The sequence below is a fragment of the Tamandua tetradactyla genome, chromosome 15 (genome assembly GCF_023851605.1).
Source record: "Tamandua tetradactyla isolate mTamTet1 chromosome 15, mTamTet1.pri, whole genome shotgun sequence".
In the NCBI taxonomy this organism is placed as follows: domain Eukaryota; kingdom Metazoa; phylum Chordata; class Mammalia; order Pilosa; family Myrmecophagidae; genus Tamandua; species Tamandua tetradactyla.
The window spans coordinates 64,685,185-64,692,065 of NC_135341.1; the positions used below are offsets into that span (position 1 = coordinate 64,685,185).

General features: G+C 42.2%; 1 pseudogene; it reads left to right on the plus strand.

Moving 5' to 3' along the window:
• Window positions 1-47: 47 nt before the first annotated feature.
• LOC143656844 (eukaryotic translation initiation factor 4B pseudogene) lies at window positions 48-1,119 on the plus strand (annotated as a pseudogene).
• Window positions 1,120-6,881: the final 5,762 nt, after the last annotated feature.

Consider the following 6,881-nt stretch of genomic DNA (forward strand, 5'->3'; position numbering starts at 1 on the left):
GTCATGTTGGTCCACACCAGGATATGCACTGATACAGGGGCCAGATGTATGAAGACTGATGGAGTAGAGACTCTGATAGAGGCTGTGGGTCCTGACAGGCAGCAGCAGAGCATGTGGTGGTGTGTACCATGGGGACGATGACATAGAGGAGGAGAGGCCTGCCATTAGAACAATATGACAAATGGGCAATTGTTATTGGGCCCCAGAGATGATTACTCTGGAGAGAATTATAGGCATGATGATAAAAGTCCATCCCAAAGACCTAAACTGAATCTAAAGTCTCAAGAGTACTCCTAAGGAAGCTGATTCCTCTACTAGCACCTCCCAGTCCAGTTGAGCAGCTTCTGTCTTTGGAGGGTAAAGCCTGTTGATACAGCTGTTAGAGAACAAGAAGTAGACGAGCAGTTATAGAAAGAACAGGAGAAATTGCAGCATCAGCTGGATGAGCCAAAACTAGAAGAACAACTTTGGGAGAGATACCCAGGCTGGCAAAGTGAAGAAACTCAGGAAAAGGAACAGGAGAGGACAGGAAGAGAGTCATCTCAGACCAGGACCTCAGCCACATCTGGCAGAAGTCAGTCAGATCAGGATGTATGAAGGAGAGTGACTGAGAAGTCTCTAGAAAATGAAATACTCAGTAAGGAAGAATATTGTCCTTTCCAACTTCCACACCTTGCAAACCTGATCAGCCTCTAAAGGTAATGCCAGCCCTTCCACCAAAGGAGAGAGCTCGAATTCTCCTGCTCCATCTCCGAGTTCAGACACAGAGCAACAACCTCCTACAAGTAGTATTGGCTTCATCTCAGTCATCTGAGGTAGTCCCAGCAAGGACAAAAGAAGGCAAAGCTGATGGGGTGAGTGTCCCAAAGACCAAAGTGGGAATTCCATCCATGGTCCAGGAGATGGAGAGAGCAAAGGTCTGTGGAAGGAGTCCGAAAGGAAAAGTGGCCAGAAGGATCAAGATGGTAGAACTGCACTGAGCCAAAGAAAACAGAAGAAAACTCAGCCTTCAGGTTCAGTTCTGCAAGCAAGTGTGTGGTTCTCTACGTTGATAGTAAAGATGAAAATGAGGGGGAAGATTATATTGAACTGACCTTGACATCGTGTCCTTTTTTCTAGTCTTTCTCCACCTGGAACATCTGGGAGCAAATCAATCTATTTAGACAAGACATCATAAAACTCACCATCTTTTGGGGAAAAAAATTCCAGGTCTAGTTCTTAAAAAATTACTTTAGTCTTGAGGCATAACTTGTTTATTCCAGGGGTGTTTGCATTTAATATCTTGGGTATGAAGGAGTTAGGCTCAACCAGAAAGGGCTTGCGAAGGAATTTGGTAAGGAACTGAGCCTGTTGTTATGTGGATATTTTTCAAATCATGGATTTTAGGGTATTTAAATTTTTTTTTATTGAAAGATTTTTAAAGCAGCCTTTATTAATGTCGTTTTAGTTTGTTAATGCTGCCAGAAATGCAACGTACCAAAAATGGGTTGGTTTTTATAAAGGGAATTTATTAAGTTACAAATTTAAATTTCTAAGGCCATTAGAATGCTCAAACTAAGGCATCCAGAGAAAGATTCTTTGACTCAAGAAAAGCTGGTCTGGGAGGGCACATGGCTTGTGTCTGCTGGTCCCTTAGCTCCTGGTTTCAAACAGCTTCCCAGGGACGTTTTCTTTCTTCAGCTCTAAATGTCTCTGTCAGCTCTGAGTTCTTTCCACATGATTCCCTCTTTTTTTTTGGGGGGGGGGGTGTATTTTAATTTTAAAATAAAAAAAATCATTAAAATATTATTTATCCTGAGGTTTTTTTTTTTTTGGTGAACTCTTAAATTTTGTGCATGAGGTAAGTGCCTCATTCGCCTCACCTTGATTCTGGCCTGCCAATAAGACAAATATGATCATTCCATTTCTGCCTGGCTAAGTCGAATAGCAAAGGGAGGTGGTGTAACATGTAACTGTGTGAAGGACTTGGAAGTAGAGGCCGGAGTTTTAAGTCTTTTTTCTGCCCCCTCACTAGCGGTGTGACCTTCCATGAGATATGCTGTGGGTCTCCATTTCCTCATCTGTTAAATGGGAATGGTGACTACCCATTGGATGGGGAGGGGATGGGATTGCTGTGTTGTGGTTAAGACTGTAGACTTTGGAATCTGGTTCCCTGGGTTCAAATCCAGCTCAGTCACTCATCATCTCTGTGACCCCAGTTTCCTTTAACTGTAAAGGAGATGCTAATAATACTGACTTTAGAGGACAAATTGTGCAGATCAAACGAGTTAACCCATGGAAGGCCCATAAGCAGGACCTGGCACAGAATAAGTACTCGGTAAACTATCAGCTACTATTGCTATTACCATGTAGTTGTTTTAAGGATCACACTTTAAAATGTACGTAAAAGCTCTTTCACAGGCTGTAAAATCCTACTCAAATATTAGCTGTTATCATATGGCCTAAAATTATATCTAAAATTGAGTCTTTAGCCATCTCTGCTGCTTGGCTGAGTTTGGGTAGAGCCCAATTGCAAAGGACAAGCTCTAAATCTGACAGATCATGACTAAAGAGAGGCATATTAATCTTCAATGAAGACACAAGAAGGGTCAGTTTTCTCAGGAAATAGTCCCAATGGTTCAAGTGGCTTTTTTCACATCACTTCTGGCTCTCTCCTTCTTGAAGACTGCACTTGCAACTTCAATGGCATAACTAAAGCTTTAAAATTTACAGACCCATAAAAGAAAGCAGCTAAAACTAAACTATGTCAAATGAAGCTACTTAGAAAGTAACTGTGAGAGTTTCAGAGGTAGAAAATTTTCATTGACTAGAAAGTGAAGCCGAACGTTTGAAAATTCAAAGAGACATTCAGGTCCTTGTTTTTTGCTTTAAGTAATTCAAACATTTCCATTAATAGGGAAAAATAATCAGTAGATTTTCCTGAGTCCAGGTTCTTTCTACAGATCTTGAAAAATCACCCTTGAAATATAATTTGTAATTAAATCTCTACTGCAGGAGACCCGGGTTCGATTCCTGGACCATGCGCACCCCACCCGCACCCCTCCAAAATCCCTATTAATTTTTACTTTCCCATCAAGGGACAGTATACTAAAAACTCAGCAAGGAAAATGTCTTAGGACAGAAATAAAAATGATAGACATATAAACCGTAACTCATTATATAATAAACATATGGATAACTAATGGGAACTTCTTAAAGACTCGTTAGTTCTCATATCTGGTAGAAAGCTGAGAAATTTTAGCTTGGGTTTGAATGCCTAATCCTAGGAAGATTAGCAATCTTAATTTAAAAAGTCAGTTTGGCTATTTCTGAGGGAAGGCAAACGTAAACCACCCCTTCCCCTCAGGCAACAGCGCCCCCCAGTGTCCCTGTCACCACTGAATCAGACTGAAGGTCCGGCCTCCCCAGGGAGGGCAGGGAATATGGTCCTGCCCACGGTGACGTGATCGGAAGGGCAGTGTGGTAGACCGAATCATGTCCCCCAAAGACATGTCCAGGTCCTAAGCCCTGGTCCTGTGGGTGTCAACTCATTTGTGAATAGGATCCTTGAAGATCCTATTAAAATGAGGCCAGAGTAAATCAGAGTGGGCTTTAATCCATATGACAGAATCCCTATAGCCAGAGGAGAGTAGAACATAGTCAGTCAGTAGAAGTCAGAAGAAGCCAGAGAATCAGGCAGATCATCATGCAATGGAGGCAGAGATGTACCCCCAAGGGTTGTGGCAGGCAGCACCAGAAAGCTATAGCTGGCTGAAGCAAGCATGGCCTTTCTGACACTTTGACTTTGAACATCTGGTCTCCAAAACTGCGAGCTAATAGATTCCCATTGTGTAAGCCAACAAGTATACAGTATTTATCATAGTAGCCCGGGCAATGTAAGACAGGCAGTCTCAAAGAACCCTCTGGAGAAAACCAGAAGTTTGCAGTGCAGTGATGTTGGTATGCTGTGAGGGTTTGAAGCTGTAGATAGCTCAGCAAAGTATGTCTTTAAAGTTAATCCATTCATGTGGGTGTGGGCCCATTGTCAGTAGGATCTTTTGGTGAGGAGGATCTTAAGTTAAGGTGTGACCCATCTCATTCTGGGTGGGTCTTAACCCTCTTACTGGAGTCATTTATAAGAGAAAGAAATTCAGACAAAGAGAGAGAAAGCCCTGGAAGCAAGAAGCTGGAACCATTGAAACCTGGAAGAGAAGGGAGAAACCAGCAGATGCTGCTATGTGCCTTGCCTTGTGGCAGAGGAGCCCAGGATTGGTGGCAGCTGGTCTTCGGGGAGAAAGAATCACCTGATAATGCCTTGATCTGTACATTTTTCTCAGCCTCGAAACTAAGCTTTATGAGCCAATAAATTCCCACTGTTAAAAGCCAACCCATTTTATGGTATCGGTTTTGGCAGCCTAGCAAACTAGAACAGTACACCAAAGTTCCTGTGCTGCCTCATCCCTTGCTTACCCTACAATGTCGACTCATCACAAACATGAGGGGGCTGGGGAATAACTGAAGGGAATTGCCTCAAAGGAGAAACACACTTATATAAGATGATTACTTGACATTGACTGTTCCTAGAGTCAAGGGAAAAGGAAAAATTAAATTCTTCAGAAAAGTTCCAACACAGGATAGGCTAATTTATGGATTTGTTCTGCTGTCCTGGGTTCACCCTTCCTTTCATATGTCGAATGGTCCACTGTGCAAAATCTCCACACCTTCACCTTCCAGAGGAAGGAAAACCTCACCCCTTACCCTCAGAACTCACTTTCCCTCAGCTTTCTTCTCTCCAACCTGTGCAGGCACAGGGTAAATGAGCTCTAGCAATGTTCTTCCCAAAATCTGAGTTATTTGATCTGGAACACTCCACAGTGGGCTTTGGCACCTACAGGTTGCATCAAATCCTCTCGGTTAGAGAGGTCAAATTATACCTCTTTATTTATTTATTTATTTATTTTATTTTGTAGCATGGCTCAGTTGCACACAAGATTTTCATCATCATAAAAATGCAAACTATGCTAACTGTTGGCTCAACCAAAAATTGTGATAAAATTATGTAGGGAAGACTGGAGATGGGGAGATGTTGTGTAAGTGATGGTGGGAAGTGGGGGCGGGGGGTGGAACTGGAAGGGAGGAAGGGGAAATGTCATAGTGCTAAATCCTCATTTTCTGACATAGGAAGGAGATTGACAATTTAAGATTAAAGTTGAAAAATCAAGAAATAACATCAACATATTCTTTCAAAATATGAGTGCAAACACCAGAAGAAACTACTAGAAGATTTGAAAGTGGTTGTCTCTGGGGAGCAGGGTTTAAAGATAGGGAGGGTAAGGTTGGAAATTGCTGTTCTTCATTATTAGCTTTGTAGTAGTATTTAATTCTTAAAACTGATCAAATGTGCCATTGATAAAAATAAAAATAAATTATAAACAAAGCCATTCCCTCCTTGAAGGCTGCCTTTAGCTATACAAAGCCTTGATGTTACTCCTTTTCTCTTTCTTGGGCTGCATCAAATTAATCACCAGAATGTGTAGCCCATTTCTCTCCAAAGTTAGTTAGAGGGTGAGGGTGTAAGTGGGTTTAATCACCCTGTTGGGGGTTCTATCACTGGCTGCTCATCTGAACAACTTGGCAGAACACTGTGCCAAAGGTAATTTGTCACCCTTCGTCTTTTTACAAGCCGGCATCCATTAACGCACTGAAGAACGGTGTCTTTGCCTACAACAAAATATGAAGTCAGTGCAATATCATGACCCTCCTAGGAACAAGACTGGAAAACAGTGCCCCCCTCCTGGAGCATTTTCAAGGACAAGCTGGATGACAACCCATCAGGGACCTCATGGAAGGGATTCCTGCCTGCCACGGTGGGATATTAGACCAGACGCCCTCCAACTTCTGTCCAATTCTAAGATTCTAAGTCGTTCTAGAGAGAAGATCACATGAGTTTGCTCATTATGCTGCTGCAATCATAATCCTTTTATCCAGAGTATGGAACTTCGCTGAAGATTCCGGACCTGCTCCAACCAAAACCCATACTCTTACTATGTAGTAAAGGATATTTTTCAACTGTGATAAGAGAAACTTAGAAGCCACTACCCAGGATATATTTGTTTTATACTGTCATCATTAGAGCCTACTTTAAATAGTGGAGAAAAAGTAATGATGTCAACCTGAAAATGGGTAATAAATCTGTCTGATTTGTAAAAGCCTTTTGATGTTCTTGGAGATCCCTATGACACAGGAAATGGCCCGCTCTGAACTCAAAGGGGAAGTGTGAAAAGTCAAATACAAGTTTCTTAGTAACTTAAGCATGTCTGAGCTGTTCTTATAATCTTGAAATGTGTGAGTCAGCTATCCCAGGGAAAGCCAGATGAATTGCAGAGGGTGCAGCCAAGAGTCAGATCTGGGTTCCAAGCCAAGGGCCATGCCTGGGGGTGCAGCCTTGGCCAAGTAACTTAGTCTCTCTGGCTATCAGTTTCCTTATCTCTACAACGGGGACAACAGCAGGAGTAGTTAGGATGCTTTCAGTGTAATAGAAAATCTAACCAAATTGGTTGTATTAATAAGGATGTTTACAGACTCATCTACCCAGGAGTCTACAGATTGTGAAGTCTTCAGGGTAACTGACCCAGCATCTTACAGATGTCCTTAGGGACCCAGGCTCTTTCAGACTCGATGCTTTTGTTCACTGTTTGGCTTCGTTCTGAACTAGGTTCCCCTCAGGGTCAAAGGCTGGGAGTCCAAAAGCAATCAGGACTCCAAATCTTCTTGTTCACATCTAACTGCAGGTAGAAACTCTCTCTTCCTGTGGTTTTCTCTCTAATACAATACAAACATTTCCTAGAAGCCTCAGGAAACTTCCTCTCTTCTCATTGACTCAAATAAGTCATAAACCCATT